The following is an 18,170-nucleotide window of genomic DNA, read 5'->3' on the forward strand; positions in this document are numbered from 1 at the left end:
TGAAACGTTGTTGTGATGCCTCGTTTAAGGAGGAGAAATGCGTACTATCACGTTTCCAACTTTGATAAAGGTCGGATTGTAGCCTATCGCGAATGCGGTTTATCGTATCGCGACATTGCTGCTCGCGTTGGTCGAGATCCAATGACTGTTAGCAGAATATGGAATCGGTGTGTTCAGGAGGGTAATACGGAACGCCGTGATGGATCCCAACGGCCTCTTATCACTAGCAGTCGAGATGACAGGCATCTTATCCGCATGCTGTAACGCATCGTGCAGCCACGTCTCGATCCCTGAGTCAACAGATGGGCACGCTTGCAAGACAACAACCATCTGCATGAACAGTTCCACGACGTTTGCAGCAGCATGGACTATCAGCTCGGAGACCATGGCTGCGGTTACCCTTGACGCTGCATCACAGACAGGAGCGCCTGCGATGGTGTACTCAACGACGAACCTGGGTGCACGAATGGCAAAACGTCATTTTTCGGATGAATCCAGGTTCTGTTTACAGCATCATGATGGTCGCATCCGTGTTTGGTGACATCGCGGGAACGCACATTGGAAGCGTGTATTCGTCATCGCCATACTGGCGTTTAACCCGGCGTGATGGTATGGGGTGCCATTGGTTACACGTCTCGGTCACCTCTTGTTCGCATTGACGGCACTTTGAACAGTGGACGTTACATTTCAGAAGTTTTACGACCCGTGGCTCTACCCTTCATTCGATCCCTGCGAAATCCTGCATTTCAGCAGGATAATGCACGACCGCATGTTGCAGGTAATGTACGGGCCTTTCCGGATACAGAAAATGTTCGACTGCTCCCCTGGACAGCACATTCTCCAGATCTCTCACCAACTGAAAATGTATGGTCAATGGTGGCCGAGCAACTGGCTCGTCGCAATACGCCAGTCACTACTCTTGATGAGCGGTGGTATCGTGTTGAAGCTGCATGGGCAGCTGTATCTGTACACGCGATCCAAACTCTGTTTGACTCAATTCCCAGGCGTATCAAGACTGTTATTACGGCCAGAGGTGGTTGTTATGGGTACTTATTTCTCAGGATCTATGCACCAAAATTGTGTGAAAATGTAATCACATTTCACTTCTAGTATAATATATTTGTACAATGAATAGTCGTTTATCATCTGCATTTCTACTTGCTGCAGCAATTTTAATGGCCAGTAGTGTATATCTGTAACGCATGATCGTATACGAGCCGCTGGACGCCTCGAAACTGGTTAAAATGTCACTTTTGCAGCCATAGTAATGGGTTTGTGCAAAAGAGTATTCTCGCGAAAAATAGCCGCTGAAGGTGGAAATGCTATGCGAAAACATGCCGGTGGTCGTAGACGGACAACTACACCACAAGAGGGTCGATACGTAGCCCTAGTGCCTTCTAGGTAGATCGCTGCTGTCCTTTCAATCGCTGCCTGTATACGTGTCTGTCAGAACCATTTCGTTGCGAATAAATCAGGCTGGTTTACACGCTCAGAAGCCTGTTAAACGCTGCCCACTTCAACCACGTCATCATTGACAAGTAGTTCGTTGGTGTAGAGAGCATGTTGGGTGCGGTCAGCAGCAGTGGTCCAGACTGATGTTCTCCCGAATCCCGCTTCACAGTGACAAGTGATTCTGGCCACTAGCTATTGTGGAGAGAAAGGGAAACACATTACAAAGCACGGGACCTTCATGAACTTCATCGGTATGGCCTATGCGTTCTGGTGTGGGCAGGCATTATGCACAATAGTCGAATACCGTTGCGTATCTGGAATCTGGTGTCGCAGGACAGAGCGGATCAGGTTGTGAAAAAGGAGCCAAGGTCAATTACTCCTAGTTATACAAGAACAAATGGTTCAAATGGCTCTGAGCACTATGGGACTTAACATCTGAGGTCATCAGTCCCCTAGAACGTAGAACTGCTTAAACCTAACTAACTTAAGGACATCACACACGTCCATGTCCGAGGCAGGATTCGAACCTGCGACCGTAGCGGTCGCTCGGTTCCAGACTGAAGTTCTAAGTTCTAGAGGACTGATGACCTCAGCAGTTAAGTCCCATAGTACTCAGAGCCATTTGAACCATTTTTTAATTCTTCGGCTGTAGGCCCCATAAAAAAATTTACATAATAAAAGAGAGACTTTAAAGATAAACTTTTACACAGTAAAACAACCGAGCGAGGTGGCGCAGTGGTTAGTACACTGGACTCGCATTCGGGAGGACGACGGTTCAATCCCGTCTCCGGCCATCCTGATTTAGGTTTTCCGTGATTTCCCTAAATCGTTTCAGGCAAATGCCGGGATGGTTCCTTTGAAAGGGCACGGCCGATTTCCTTCAAAAATCCTTCCCTAACCCGAGCTTCCGCTCCGTCTCTAATGACCTCGTTGTCGACGGGACGTTAAACACTAACCACCACCACCACCACCACCACCACCACCACCACCACAGTAAAACAGAAAAACGTCTTAAGAAAACTTGAAGTATCTTGTCGGCTGAAGGCCCAAACAATTACTCAAGAATAATTAAAGAACAACCTTATGATAAACATTTCCAGAGCACGGCTGAAGGCCGTTTCAAGAATTAAAGATAATTAAAGAGAAACTTTACAGGCAAGGATTTACATATTAAAGCCACAGATTCTGAAACAAACGAGGACGAAGGCCTAAATACAGAGCAACAAGAATTTTAAATGAAACACGGCTGAAGGCCTTATCTTAAAGTTGTTATGAAGTTCGGCTGAAGGCCATATACTAAACATCTAACAGATAATATTAATACACGGCTGAAGGTCTGGCACAGTACCTGCGACCAAATAAAATGACAATCACAAACAGCAAACAGTGGTATTCAGAAGTGTTCCAAGGGTCGGCCTGGGGAGGAAACTAACCATAGTTTACGTGAGGGTGACAGCCATGCGTAACACTAAACAACCGGGTTGCAACACGACCTACGGACGTCTGACGAACCAACCAACCGCCTAATCAATTCCTTTCCGCTCGTCCACCAGCACGAGAACCGAAAGTTTCAGCGAAGACGAGGATCGCAGCAGGATTATGTCTTAATAATAAATGGCGTATAAACACAGTCAAGGCACAATAAACACTCAAAGAGAAAAAGAGAACAACACCAACATGGCGAACTACACGCCGTGCCAGACAGCATCAACACGGTGAGGAAAACGCACTGCCGCAAAACTCCGCTGACGACCAGAGCAGGGAACCGGAACGTTAACGGCCACAAGGAAGAAGATACCGCTGGTACACTTCACTAATAAATTATAATCATTTCAAAGGTTAAACACCATACAGGGAGACAGCTGCAAAATTTGCCGACTCCAACACACCATCACGTTGCAGATTGCGGGGACAGTCCAGGATGCAACAACTAGCAATCAACGAAGAGATCTCAGGAGGGGTGAGCTTTCATGACAGGTTCACTGATTACTCCAGTGCGGCGATGGGCGACGAACTTAGCAGTGCTCGAAGCTAGTGCCACACAACCACGTGTGCACGCCGCCAGCTGTCCATACTTGATTACACGCCACAAGCTTCCTCGCTGCTCCGTCACAACCGACTAACTGCCACACACACCATGACACGGAAATATAACTGCCACACCAAAGAAGTTATAGCAGTACTACTATCGATAAACGCTGCTGCTGCCACTGACGGAGGCAAGAGAGCAACTCCTTCAGGGAGGAATAAGACGCCACTCGACGGCGACAAAATGCCCAAAAGGAAAAACGGCATTAACGCGAGCCGACTACGGCCCAGTATCTATGCTCGATATACCTTTATAGCACAGTGGACTCGCAGAGGGATTATTCAGGGTTTTGTCCATCTACTTAGCGGTGCAGTAAGGGCCGAATTTCTGTTTATTGACGACAACACTCACCCACACAGGACTGTTGTGATGTGGAACACACTAGAATGTGACGATATTGAACGTAGAAATGGCACGCGTACTCCCCGCACCTAAGTCCTGCAGGGCACGCCTGGGATGCTCTTGGCAGATATGTTTCTCAACGAACACACGCTCGTCGAAGCACGTAAGTAATGAAAATCGCCTTGAGGAAGGAATGGGACAACAGCCCCCAAGGACTTCTCGACAGTTTGGTAGCCAGAATAGAAATGTGCATTAGTGGCCGATGTCGACCCCTGTGTTGGGAGTGTGACCTGTATTAAACATGAGCGCGCTTTATGTCTGTTAACTCGCCTTTCCCATGTCATGAAATCGGTACAATTTTTGTTATAAAAATACCACTCCACATCCATTAGGTACGTACTATGTTTCACGTCGTCCATCACTGCCTGTGTTTGCCCTTGACCAACAATATCTCTGTTCCTTAACAGTCGTCAACTGTATCTTTGAAAACACGCAATAATAAGAAAATTTGTTGAATACAAAACGCAATTCCATAAGACGCTGTCGTATTATTATTCAAAGAGTTATGCTGCGTATCGACACTGATCGTAGGTTGTGTTCCAAAAATGAACATCATAGAGACGGAAGTGACGACACTTTCTGCAGGACATGACCATCGTTTTGCAGGACAATGCTCAAGCACGTACAGTGCAAGCTGTTACTGATTTGTTTGACTGACGGGGCTGCTAAGTGCTATACCACCTACTGCACTCTCCTGACTTAAGCCCTCGTAAGTTCAATTCGATTTCTAAACTGAAGGAAACACTTTACGGCATCCGCTTCGGAACTGCTACAAATTCGTCGGGCAATAGACCGTGCCGCTCGAACTGTCAAAACAACTGCCACTGCCACGAGTATATTAGGACGTCCATATCGCTGGCAACGGTTTATACACAATGCTGGTGACTACTTTGAATGTCAGTAAGTCGGCCGGGTTGGCCGAGCGGTTCTAGGCGCTACAGTCCGGAACCGCGCGACCGCTACGGTCGCAGGTTCGAATCCTGCCTTGGGCATGGATGTGTGTGATGTCCTTAGGTTAGTTAGGTTTAACCCAACTAAAAACATGTTTGGTGACACCTTGACTGGCGGGCCTCTTGAATGTGCCCAACCAAACTCCGGATTGGTTAACTTCAATGCTAATTAATTCGAAAATGGCGCAACGTATCGAAAGATTTTCAGACCACTCTGTATATATCGTTAGCATTGAAAGCACTGCGGCAGTATAGGGATCTACATATCGCTAGCAGGGAAACGGCTGTCATTTAGGCATTTGAGCCCATCGCAATCAGGAGCAGAATATGGGCATTTTCAGCGACCATTTCCTGTTCTCAACTTACAGCGTTTCCACAAGGTGCATCTTTCCGCCAACTTCTTATAAGTTTCTCTACAAAGGGAGTTGGAAGACGAACCTTCATGGGGAAATCACTAACGTTTATGGGAAGATTAGGTAAAAACGGTCCATCACATCTACATGCACATCTACAAACACATTCAGTAAGTGACCGTACGGTACGGGGAGGAGGGTACCCTGTATCCCTACGTCATTTCCTCTCGTGTTCCACTCACAAATATAGCGAGGGAAAAACAACTGTCTCTATGCCTCCGTATGAACCCTGATTTCTCCTACCTTATCTTCTTGGGCCTTACGGTAAATGTTTGTTGGCGCAATCAGACTCGTTCTGCAGTCAGCTTCAAATGTCGGTTCTCTAAATTTTGTCAACAATGTTTCTTGAGAAGAACATCGCCTTCCCTTCAGTGATTCCCATTCCAGTTCACGAAATCTTTCCTTAACACTTGCGTGTGTTCTTCAAACATTCAGGTAACAAATCTAGCAGCCCGCCTCTGAATTTCTCCGTTGTCTTACTTTGACGTCCTGTATGCTTTCTCCTTTACGGCTGAACCACACGCTCCGAAAATTCTCCCAGAACTCCGAATTCGGCCATTCTCCTTCCGCACCACAGTCCTCATATGCACGTTCCAATTCACATCGCTTTGTACTTTACGCCTAGATATTTCAGCGACCTGACCGTGTCATGCAGGAGAGTGTTAACGCTGTATCCGAACATTACACGTTTGTTTTTCCTATTTATCAGCATTAATTTACATTTTCTACATCTTGAGATGACTGCCATTCTACGCGTTTGTTTTTTCCTACTTATCCACATTAGCTTACATTTTTCTACATTTATAGCTATCCGGCATTCATCACACTAACTAGAATTTTTATGTAAATCGTCTTGTATCCTCCTACAATCACTCAACTTCTACACCTTCTTGTACACTATAGTATGGTTCAAAATGGTTCAAATGGCTCTGAGCACTATGGGACATAACATCTGAGGTCATCAGTCCCCTAGAACTTAGAATTACTTAAACCTAACTAACTTAAGGACATCACATCCATGCCCGAGGCAGGATTCGAACTTGCGACCGTAGCGGTGGCGCGGTTCCGCACTGAAGCGCCTAGAACCGCTCGGCCACAGCGGCCGGCTCACTATAGTATCATCAGCAAACAACCATAGACTGCCCATGCTGTCCATCAGATCATTTATGTACATAGAAACTATTAGCAGTCCTATCACACTTTCCCGGGGCATTCCTGACGATACCCTTGTCTCTGATGAACTCTCGCCATCGAGGACAACATAATGAGTTGTATTACTCGAGAAGTCTTGGAGCAACTGTCATACCGGGTAACCTATTCCGCATGCTCGTAAATTTGTTAACAGTCTGCTGTAGCCATGTCAAATGCCATCCGGACGTGTAGAACGATGGGATGTGCTTATTGCCCTTCAGTCATAGTTCGCGGGATATCATGTGAGAAAAGAGCAAGCCTGTTTCACACGAGTGTACTTTCTAAAACCGTGCTGATTCGTGGACAGAAGCTTCTAGGTCTGAAGGAACTGAACGTATGTTCAAAGACTCTGCAGCAAAGCGACGTTGCGGATATTGGTCTGTTATGTTGAGGAGGGTACTTTTATTCTTCTTGTGTACAGGAGTCACGTACGTTTTTTCCAGTTGCTTATAACTTTGCACTGGGCGAGAAGTTCGCGATAAATGCAATCTATGTAAGGTTCAAAAAATGGCTCTGAGCACTATGGGACTTAACTTCTGAGGTCATCAGTCCCCTAGAACTTAGATCTACTTAAACGTAACTAACCTAAGGACATCACACACACACACACACACACACACATACATGCCCGAGGCACGATTAGAACCTGCTACCGTAGCGGTCGCGCGGTTCCAGACTGCAGCGCCTAGAACCGCTCGGACACTCCTCTAAGTAAGGGACCCATGGCGTAGAGTACTCTTTGTAAAACCGAACTAGGATTCCATCCAAACTTGGAGACTTATCAGGTGGCTGAGTTGCAGAAAGCCTCTTTCCTGGCGTAGACAGTGGCCACAGAGACGAACAAATGGGAGCGGTTTGGAAATGTGTTGCAGTACTGGCCGAGAAACGACGGTCCGGGCGCAATCAACACGCCAAACCTGTGCTCGACGATAGACACGTGTTTCACACCATCGCAGCCAAGCTTAACATATCCATCCGCTTGCAGTCATGGACTGAGCGGCTGGTCCCGGCGGAGGTTCGAGTCCTCCCTCGGGCATGGGTGTGTGTGTTTGTCCTTAGGATAATTTAGGTTAAGTAGTGTGTAAACTTAGGGACTGATGACCTTAGCAGTTAAGTCCCATAAGATTTCACACACATTTGAACATTTCTTTTCCATCCGCTGTTACAGTAATCGCGCTATCTCTCGAACAATGTGGATGTCTCTAATTCAGTTGAGAGTGAATTTAATTTTCAAACTAGTACAGCGCTTGGCCTACGTCATTCCAAAACAGATAAGCTCAGTCGTGGGAGGGAGGTGTCGGGAGGGCCTTAGAACAGCTCGTTCCGCGCTTGGCCGTGGCAGGTGGCGTAGCGTGGGCGGGTCGGTACGCCGCATACGCCTTCCGGCAGAGATGAATTGGAATAACGCCGACGTCAGGAGGAATGAAAGCGCTAATTACGTGGGGAGCTGCGGCGGAAGCGGGCTGCGTGTGGCGGCGTGTCGAGTCGGGCCAGGAGCGGCAGGGTGCACGGTGCAGGTCGATACGGCACCACCACACCGGCACTGCCGGGGGACCTCAGGCGGCTGCCGAAAAACGCAACAGCGGTGCGCTGCGCTGCGCTTTGCACTTTCCTCCTTATACTGGCCATCTCTGGAAGTGCCCTCTGAAGCGGTTTGAGGGCTCCACTCTACGACAACAAGAGCGAGGCACAACGAAGGAATCATCCCTACGGGACGGAAATTGGAAGATGTGACTTACAAGTACAGATAAACAAACAAGTACAGTTTCAGAAAAATTGGATGATTTAGTCGAGAACAAGAGTTTCACAAAATGAACAAATCAACAATGCCTTGGGCCACTTATGGCCCTTGTGCATATACTTATCAGCTTGGGATTCATTGATAGTGTTTTTTGGATGTCTTTGAACCGTGAATTTACTTTCAAAACTTTTAAGAATTTACTTTATTTACTAGCGATTCATCAAGAACATTAACACATTTAACCACACTATGTGAGCGTGGAAATTCAAATGGTTCAAATGGCTCTGAGCACTATGGGACTTAACTTCTGAGGTCATCAGTCCCCTAGAACTTAGAACTACTTAAACCTAACTAACCTAAGGACATCACACACATCCATTCCCGGGGCAGAATTCGAACCTGAGAGCTTAGCGGTCGCGCGGTTCCAGACTGCAGCGCCTAGAACCACTCGGCCACTGCGGCCGGCAGCGTGGAAGTAGTTGCCAGTGGGTAACTGATGAAGCCAAATCAAATTTCTTTCAACAATTTCTTTCAACAATTTTTTAGAAACAGATTTAAAATTATAATCAGAAAGCACCCTCTAAATATCACGTTACAATTTATTCAGAGCCCGAAAGAACAAATTTTCGACTGTATGAGCTTTGGGGCTGAGAACCTTGCCGCTCCCTTTTGACACAGCGGTAGTCACGACCGCTCACAACAACATCTGAAAGACTACACTGGTGCAAATCTGCAACACTCCAGATTACTTTGAACTAAAAATTTTAACAACTCGCACAAGCACATAAACTATGCACCCCGTTGGAGGGATGGAAATGGTACGAAACACAAACATTAAAAGATTAACTTGCCACCGAAGGTGCAACTTGTTTTTTAAAAAGACTAACGATGGAAGGGTGGCAAATTTATATACTAAAATGACCATTTAAATAAAAACCCATTAAATGCAGTCTTACATAAAATATACAAGGTTAGCCAAACATGCTCTACATTACACATATACCGCCAATCTAGGTGATAGGCAAGATAAAAACATTTTTCAGGACTTCGGCCTTTACACCTTAAGCAATAAATTAGTTAACCCTGAATCCGACAAACATGACAGAGGCAGCTATTAACGTACGGCAGACCGACAGACAGGCACTAAATGCCTAACAAACGCGGACGGGAGACAGACGACGAAGCTGGGAACGAGAGACTGACCAAGAAAACAGGTAGAATTCAACAAGTAAATGAAGCAACATATGTAACGCCCCCTTAGAAAAATTAATAATTGACTGTGCTGATAAACCTCTTCATTATTTGCTTTTCAAACAGCTGAGCAAAACTGAACGTACTCAGATATTACTCTATTTACTTATTTGATCAACACTAAACTGACACTCAATATTTTTAGCGCAACGCAATCTGACTTTCAAAAATCACTACAAAAGAATGGCCCTGACTAACGATAACCTATACCTTTCATAAATCACTTACCTCACAAAAATCTTCGTTACTCGAACTACTGCAATACAGCGAGCGCCACCACTGGCAGCTAAATAAGATTCTAACTACTGAAGGGATTAACTACTGATAGGCATAATTAGCAAATGAAAGATTTTGATAAAGAACAAACAATGTATTTACCTTAAAAGTGTTCAAAAGTCATATATATATATATATATATATATATATATATATATATATATATATATATATATATATATATAAGGTCTTGACATCCAGTCTTACAAATTTACTCTCTCTGTCCAGATCATCCGCTCTCAAAACTCCGCCATCTCACTCCCCACATGCACCACTGCTGGCGGCTCACCTCCAACTGCGCAACGCTACGCGCTGTTACCATCCAGCTGCCCTGCACTACAATAGCAAACAACAACGCAAACCAGCCACAGACTGCACACAGCACAGCCAGTGATTTTCATACAGGGCGCTACGTGGCGTTACCGATAAAAAAAAACCTGAACAGCCTACTTACACATATCACGAATCACTTAACTTCTAATAAACTGCGATGTCTGGCGAAGACCTGGCGCAGCAGCCCCAAAACGCTCTCCCGAACCGTCCGGTGCCAGCCGCTTCAACAGACGCAGGAAGGCGCGCCGATCTCCCGTCTCACTCCGTCGCAGCTGGCACCGGCCAGACCGACGTCGTGGGTTGACTCCTGTTGCTCTCCCGTCGGCCGTGGAGCCACTACCCCTCGCTATACGGTGCGGCCCACCGGACTTACGTGGCGACCTCACATGCGCCGACGCTCAAGACCGACAAGTCATCTTGTGTCCCAGTGTGCGACCGACCAACCGATCGATCCAACCGCCAATGACTATTGAACAAACTCGAGCAGACTGGCGGCCTAACACATACCAGCACTCCGGACGACAGACAGAAGCTGACTGCCCCTCACTGACCCGGCTGCCCAACTGGCCGACTGGCGAACCTTCACAATGGACTGAGGAAGATAACCTCGACTGGGGGCGAAGTACTAGCGCAACAAGGCGCTTCACCTTCTGGCATGACTGTTTGGCTAGGGAAATTTCATGGCTTTATCGTTCGGCTTGACTTTTTGTGCAAATTTTTTTTTTTTTTTTTGTTTTAAATAAAAGAAAGATGAAAGGATAGTAAGAGAGACAGTGAGAGAAATGGAAAACGAAGGGCCGAAGTGACTGGCCGGTGGTTTAAGGTAAAGGCCGCGCGTGGTGTCCGTTACTGAAACTGGCGTTGTTTACGTTCAATGGCTTCCATGGCTTCCATAGCTTCGCTGTCCATCTTCCGCCGACCAGACCGGTACTCTTCCTTCAGGAATACGTCTATAGGCCGACTGGCGAGCTCATAGCGTCCCTTAAATGCACGTGAACGGGCAGCCTTTTCCCTTTCCCACCAGAGGGAGACACCAAAGCTGCGATTGCCACAGCGGTGCCACCGCCAGAAACGGTGGGCGACTGCTTCACACTACGCGCTACGGCGCGCTCTTCAAAACAGCAGTTTTTACCAGGGCTCAGTCTTCCTGATGGGTATCGTACCAAATTCTGTCCATCGGCCGCGTTACATCGTCAAGATCCCGAGCTGCTTGTGAGGCTCTGCCCATAATGCTCCAAACGTTCTCAACCGGGAAAAGTCTGGCGACCTTTCTGGCCAAGGTAATGTTTTGTAAGCACGAAGACAAGCAGTAGAATCTCTCAGCGTGAGCGGAAAGGCATTATCTTGCTGAAAATTAATGTAAGCCTAGGATGTCTTGACATGAATGGTAAGAAAGCTGGGCGTAGCATATGATCGACGTACCGCTATGCTGTAAATGTGCAGTGAGTAACAACGAAAGAGGTTCCGTTATGAAATGAAATGGTACCCAACACTTTCTCTCCTGGTTGTCAGGCCGTATGGCGGGTGACCGTCAGGTATCCCACCACTGCCAGGACTTCTCCAGACACGTCCTCGCTAGTCTGGAATGTCGTTGACTAGAGAAGAACTGTTATCAGTGATGATGCCCGCTTCAAACTGAGCCCCGATGACCAGCGAAAAGGTGTCTGGAGATGTCCCAGATAGAGTTGGGATACGAGCCTGTTGTCACCCTCCATATGGCCCGATGACAAGGAGTGATGGTCTAGGGTGCCATTTCTTTTCATAACAGCGTCCCTCTGGCTGTGCCCGCAGCACCTTACACCAAAGCTTTAAGTTGACGATATTCTAAGGCCCGTTTCGTTGCCCTTCATAGCAAGCTATCCTGGGCTTACATTTCAGCAGTATAATGCCCTTCAGCTAACGGCGAGAGTTTCTACCGCTTGCCATAGCGTTTGCCAAACCCTACCTCAGCCAGTAAAGTCATCTGATCTCTCCCTAATTGAGTTTTGGAACATTATGGGCAGTACCTTACAACTAATTCCGGATTTTGACTATCTAACGCTCCAATTGGCACAATATCGGTCAGGAAACACATCCAGCAACTCTGTTAACCAATGTCAAGCCCACCAATTGCTTGAATAAGGTCCATAGGTGGAACAACAAGTTGCTCAATTTGTTAAGCTATTTCTCTTGAATAAATCTTCCAATGTTTCTGAAGCTGAAACACTTGTTTGTCTGTACGTGTACGTCACTTTTACCGATTACCGTGCCATGTGGATTATTTCCTTTTTGTGTGTTAGAATGTATTTGAAAACCAGCCAGCAACGAGTCTGTGGGAATGAAAGTTCGTCCTCGAAGCACGGGCTGTCATTAGTGCCATAGGGGTCAGCTCTCGGTCCATTGTTGTTTTCCATGTACTCCAATGACACCTAGTCGTTTCGTATCTTCTTAAAATACCACTTCGTTGCCAACGATCCAGCTTTAGCCAAGTTACAAACATAAAGATAACAGTACTTCAACCGTACAGAATCAAGTAAATATGTTGCCAATAGGGTTCACCATAATTAATACGTACAGACTGAGGTGACGAATGAAAATTTGTACCAAGGCCAGGATATGAACCCGAGACTCCTGCTCACTTGTCACATGCGTTAACCTGGCACAGTAGCTTTTCACGATTGCATGGACTACCCTAGAATGCCTCGCTCCTCAATACAAGTTCCCATTCACGCCTTAGCTCACTTGTTATCCCCCCTAAGCTCGAATAGAATTGCTGAGGCTCTTCAGATGTGTGGGAATAGCACCTCAGCATCGAATGAAACGGGGGGACATCCTGCCTAAAACCCACCTATATGTGCTTTAATCAAATGAAACTATGGGGTTCCAGAGACCATCTCAAGTCTCAAACATTTATGACGTATGTATGCTGACTGTAGCGACGAAAGAAAATTTGTACATGGATGGAATTCGAACCCAGGTCTCCAGGCCACTAGGAGGAAGAGCTAACCACTATGCCTCCCTGGCGTAGTGGCTCTGCAAGACTGCTCAGACTACCCTGTCACACCTCCATTATCAATCCAAATTCCCATTCATGCCTCAGACCACTTGCTATTCCTTCTAAATTCCAACAGCATTACTGAGATGCTGTTCCAGAACAGCTGGAGAGCCTCTGCAATGCTGTTCGAATTTATGGGGATAGCAAGTGGGCTGACGCATGAATGGGAATTTGGACTGAGGAGGGAGGTGTGCTTTGCTAGTCCAAGAAGTTTTGCAAAGCGATTGTGGAGGTTGGCGTAGTGACTGCCCTATTTGCCTAGTGAGCAGCTGACCCAGGTTTGAATACCAACCTTGCTATAAATTTTCATCCGTCACTTCAGCCTGCCTATATACATCACAGATGTTTTAGACTTGAGAAAATCTCTCGGACCACATAGTTTCATTTGGTTACACAATAATACAGGAGAATATGTTGTGACGCTGAACAAACTCAGGAACTGTTTCTGACATGTTCAGTCTGACTAGAATCTAAATGAAACCTTGTTCCAATAATGACTTGCACGCCCACACACAAGTCACACAACTCTAGGAACACATCGTCAAACTGGGGTGGGCATGATTACCCTATCCGCTCTATAGCCAAAACCTGGCGCCGTTTGGTTTCCATGTGTTTGGGGTACTTAAAGATTTTCTGTGCGACACATTTTCAAGATCATGAGAAAGCAGCGAAAGCATGGGTAAGGACATAAGACAAGCACATTAGCCAAAAGGGAATTCATGCTTTTACGCAGCACTGAGATAACGCCATAGAATGTGATGGAGAGTACGTAGAAAAATAGCACATATAAAAGAAATGTTGATTGATATTTTTACCACATTATAACTCTTAAGAATAAATATTTAGTGAGAAAAACATGCGGAATTATTTACTGAATGCCCCTCGTATATACCACGGTGTGTAAAACTTAAGGACTATAGCAACTTTCGCATGATTTGCCACAGCCAAATAATACAACCCCATGAAACTTCGACGATACATATAAAAAACGACTACATAAAGTGTAGAAAATCAAGAAAATCCAGAGTAGACAGTCTTTTATTCGAAGAGAATAACTATACAGTAGCCACAATTATTAATGATGTCCCCTGAATACTACAAAAGGCGTGAATGCTTCTTAATAGGGTACACCATCACCGCGAAGAGCAGTGCTCGCTCTGCAAAGTGCTGCCATTCTGTCCACAGGGTTGGTAAGGATTTCTTGTGGTAGGGCGTTCCATTCCTCCACCAGTAGATGTGTAGCAAGACGTCTCCTTGCCGCATCCCACACGCACTCAAAATGGTTCAAATGGCTCTGAGCTCTATGGGACTTGACTTCTGAGGTCATCAGTCCCCTAGAACTTAGAACTACTTAAACCTAACTAACCTAAGGACATCACACACATCCATGCCCGAGGCAGGATTCGAACCTGCGACCATAGCGGTCGCTCAGTTCCAGACTGTAGCGTCTAGAACCGCTCGGCCACTCCGCCCGGCCACACGTACTCGATGGGATTCAAGGGAACAAGCAGGCAGTCTATTAGCCAAATATCTTATCGTTTCAAAAGCAACTCACCTCCGCTGTTTGACACGGTCACCGATTGTGATCCATAAAAATTAATCCAGTTTCGAATGTAGCCCTGAAAAGACGCACTTGGGGAAGGAGTACAGTGTCACAATAACATTGACTGATGAGTATGATCTGTTAAAAGACCTGGAGGTCAGCATGCACATGCCTCTCCAGACCACAAAACCTGGATCATCAAAACCATCATGCTCGACAATGTTTCTGGGTTCATACGCGTTCCCCCCTCTTGCCATATTATGGTACGTCCAACAATGTCTAAAATGATCGTAGACCACCAAAGGCTGAACAATACTTTGATATGATGACAGTGATGATCAGGAGAGATGTGACAATTCATTCATGAGCCCACAAAATCAGTTCTGGTCGATGTGAGCTGTACGAAGAAGAGTCCTGTCGTCACTATCACCACTGCAGAACAAACATTGTACCGCGAAAAGGACCTGAGCTGCCAAAATGGTTACATAATCTTTGGTAGTAATGCGACGTTGTAGAGTAACCGTGGAGCACGTAATACCACCACATTGCTGCCCAAATCATCACCGAACCCTGCCATGTTTCACTCCTGACACGTAAACTCGGCCGAATTTAGAAACAGTGTGAAACAAGGCTCATCCGACCAAAATATTTTCTTCCTTTGTAGCGTAATCCAAGTTTTGTGGCTTCGTTATCACGTTTTCCCGTTACGTGCATTTGCATCGCGTGCGACTGATTTCGAAATCCAGCTCGCCCTGTTATTTCCTGCTTATGAAACTCCCTTTGTATTGTTTTTGTCCTGATAGGGTTCGCGAGTGCTACATTCAGTTCTGTCGTGACTATTGCAGCTATTGTCCTCTTATTTTTCGTTGCAGTCCTCTGCAATGACCGTCCGTCGCAAACACTCAACACGTACTTTCATACGCGCTGTGACTTGACTGAATATATTTTCCCGCTTTCCCTATATGCAGTATTAATCTTCGATATGGTGCCTCCTCAAACACCAAACACTTCAGCTACCATAGGAGTTATGGAAGCAGCTACCATAGGAGCACCAACGACGCCTGCACTTTCGAATACACTTATGTTCAACATAATACACTCACAACTACAAAGAACACGGTTTTGCCCTCGATTGACGGTTGACACGTCATGAATATAGTGTACAGGTGTCGTGCATAGTCTAATATAACAGCACAATACGCAGTTTTGGCTACCATCTGGATTTATGTTCAAGCACACACTTCTGGCGGGCCGTCCGGAGTGGCCGAGTGGTTCTAGGCGCTACAGTCTGGAACCGCGCGACCGATCCGGTCGCAGGTTCGAATCCTGCCTCGGGCATGGATGTGTGTGATAGGTTAGTCAGGTTTAAGTAGTTCTAAGTTCTAGGGGACTGATTACCACTGCAGTTAAGTCCCAGAGTGCTCAGAGCCATTTGAACCATTTTGAACTTCTGACGGTGTTTCAAGATTTTTGTCCAATGTCCCTTTTAGAGATACAGTATAATGTTACATTGGTCATAATTACACTGTCAAAAGACAGTTGCGTGATATCTACACTATATCCCTGAAAATAATTACACAGAGAAAACAGTGCTTTAGTGAAAAAGGCAAAATAAAACGATATTCCAGTCAGCACTACGACCGCCATTGCATCATGTTATTGTCGTTTAAAAATTTATATCTGTCCGTTTAAGCCTAGCGTATAAGTACTCTTGTGGAGATTGTCAAAATATTCAACCACCATGTATTGTCTAAAATGATTTCTGGGTCGACAAATCCTATGATACTGTCGTTATTTGTCTCACGTTTTGCTACCATTATAAAATCAAAAGTGCCTTTCTGCAGCTTTTATCTTTTGTTAAGCCAATTATTTCGCCCCTACTCTGCAATCTGTAGATCGAAGAAGCAGCGACGGAAATATTTGAAATGTTTAGCAGTGGGATTAAAATTCAGAGTGAAAGGATATCAGTGTTAAGATTCGCTGATCACATTGCTACACACAATCAAAATGAGAATGTATTGGAGCATCTGTTGAAGTAAATAAGCAGTTTAATGAGCACAACTATGGATTGAGAATAATCTGGAGTAAGCCGAGAATAATGAGGAGTAGAAGAAGTGAGATTAAACGAAGTGAAGGAGTTCTGCTATCTTTGAAGCAAAATACATGATGGACAAAGCATTGAAGAGATAGAAAGCAAATAAACATGACGTACCTGGCCAAGAGAAGTCTACTGATGTCAGATATAGGCCTCAGTTTGAAGGAGAAAATTCTCAGTATGTATGCTTGGAGCGACTAATGGATTGTGTAACAATCTTAAAATAAATCAACTGTACGCTGCATGCGGTATCGGATCGCCATACTTCGGCCACGCGGTAGGCAGATTTTTTACGATCAGTGATTTATTCATATATTTATTTTGTTCCCCTTTTTTGCATTTATGACGACATGAATCTAAGGACAACACAATACCTGGCCACCGAGCGGATAAATATCTCCGACGCTGTTGTCCGCGCTACTACCAAGACGGTCGACCAGTGCTCTTGGATTTCATGTTTAACATTACAAATGACAAACAGACCACTAGGTCTTGAATTGAGCAGGACTCAGCAGTCTGCAGATGTTCAAAGAAACGAAACCGGCCGTAACACAATAAATGTGTAAAAACAAAGTTGATGAGGTTTTCCTTAATCATTAACATTAGTCTCAGCTGTGAACGTAGAAAGATTAAGATGATCATGAAATGTAGAGAATAGAAGCGTTTGAGATATGGTTCTACGGAAGGGTGTTGTAAATTAGGTAGGCTGATAAGATCAAAACTCAGCAGGTTCTTCGCAGGATTGGCGAGGAATAGAACACATAGAAAACATTAACGAGAAGCAAGGAGAGCGTGATAGGACACCTCACGATACCAAGGAATAACTTCTATTGTCGTATTTGCGACTTACAAAGAGTTAAAGTGTTCAAATGGCTCTGAGCACTATGGGACTTAACATCTGAGGTCATCAGTACCCTAGAACTTAGAACTACTTAAACCTAACTAACCTACGGACATCACACACATCCATGCTCAAGGCAGGATTCGAAGCTGCGACCGTAGTAGTCGTGCGGTTCCAGACTGAAGCGCCTAGAACCGATCGGCCACAGCGGCCGGCGGTTAAAGTGTGGTGGAGGACAGAGATTTGACGTTGTGTGCAAGTGCTACTATGAAACTAATATGTTTGCACAGGGCAGGTATTGATGGTGAGCCGTGAGCCGTATAAAAGATCCTCAGTTTTCTTTTCCATTCTTCTGTATAATATCATAAATTCCCTTCGAGTCATCCACACGGCAAGCCACTGTTTAGTGCATGACGGAGGGTACGTTGTACTACTACCAGTATTACTGCTGTTACTACTACAGGTGACTTCCTATCCTGTTCAACTCGCAGACACGGCGAGGGAAATTCGACTGTCTATATGCTCTCGCGTGAGCCCTAGTTTCTATTTCATCTTCGCA

This window comes from Schistocerca serialis, chromosome 7 (genome assembly GCF_023864345.2).
Source record: "Schistocerca serialis cubense isolate TAMUIC-IGC-003099 chromosome 7, iqSchSeri2.2, whole genome shotgun sequence".
Lineage (NCBI taxonomy): Eukaryota > Metazoa > Arthropoda > Insecta > Orthoptera > Acrididae > Schistocerca > Schistocerca serialis.